The sequence below is a fragment of the Habropoda laboriosa genome, unplaced genomic scaffold, assembly GCF_001263275.1.
Source record: "Habropoda laboriosa isolate 0110345459 unplaced genomic scaffold, ASM126327v1 scaffold87, whole genome shotgun sequence".
NCBI lineage: Eukaryota > Metazoa > Arthropoda > Insecta > Hymenoptera > Apidae > Habropoda > Habropoda laboriosa.
In genome coordinates, this window is record NW_017100209.1 from 56,032 (window position 1) to 57,192 (window position 1,161).

General features: G+C 28.9%; 1 protein-coding gene across 2 annotated transcripts in view; it reads left to right on the plus strand.

Annotated features, from left to right (window-relative positions):
• The window catches only part of LOC108570693 (clustered mitochondria protein homolog), an 11,511-nt gene that overhangs the window by 871 nt on the left and 9,479 nt on the right, over positions 1 to 1,161 (plus strand). The window lies entirely within an intron of this gene.

The following is a 1,161-nucleotide window of genomic DNA, read 5'->3' on the forward strand; positions in this document are numbered from 1 at the left end:
TCCTGATAGTTTTCACTATATCTGTAAATTTGATTAAATGGAAACTGATATTTTGATTAAATAATTATTTGTATTGACTAATTGTCACATTTAGATACTAATCTTAATAATTTATAGGTAAACGAAATTTTTTGTTTAGTGGTATTCATATTTCTGTTATATAGGATTATATGATATAACCCTGAAGTTGGTGCATAATATCTGCCAACAACGAGAATTATGTAAATTATGTTGCACAATTGTGTCTCTTTTTGTTTCATGTTAAAACGATCATACGATTCGATGGCACATGTTTAGCCCGTTTTCAAAGTCCAACGGTCGGTAGAAAACAAATACGGTTAATTTGAGAGGGACCGATAAATTTTTAGAAGTCGTGTTATTCATCACTGTCAATTGACACTAAACTCGTTCCGTTAATTTGCTCCTCTTTTAGAATGCTCCTTTTCGTGAAAAAAGAGCCGAAGCATAGTTACAAACACGTGCATGTTAATGACCTCACGCGCATAGGCGTAGAAACGAGGAAATTGGAAATTCTAGAAAAGCCTCAATCAATATGTTAATATATTATTTAATAGAATATTTGATTTGAAATTTAATTCCTTTGAATAATTTACAAAAATTACTAGGTGCGATAAACAAAAGAACTATTTTCAGAGACGCTTTTGTGAAACTATAAGTGGCGTGTAATTATAATTTTTTTTGTAACTTATAAATATTTATTTCGATAATTGTAGTTGTTTAAATGTTCAACAATTTTTGAAACGAAAACGTAATAAAAGTTAAAAAGGATCGAATTTAAGTGATGTGAGAACAACAGTGGTTTATGAAGGGTCACGTGTTTTGAAGGAACAATAGTAAATTACAAAGAATTATCGATAGCAGGGGTTATCAGTGTTCCTTCTGACGTTGTGTTCCCTTGCGTCTTACGTAGGTTTTGATACTCTGAAATGACAATTCACTGAAATATCTTTTATAATTTTGTAAAAGGCGATATATGTTTAACATTTACTATAAATATTGTGTGTTATAGACTTTTTTTATTTTTGTAAACTTATTGAAAAATAAGTGTACAGGTATTTTCAAATATTACGAACAATTTTTATTGAAATTTGTTTTAGGGTTATTTTTTATGGTCACAGTGTTTTTCAAGAAAAATATACA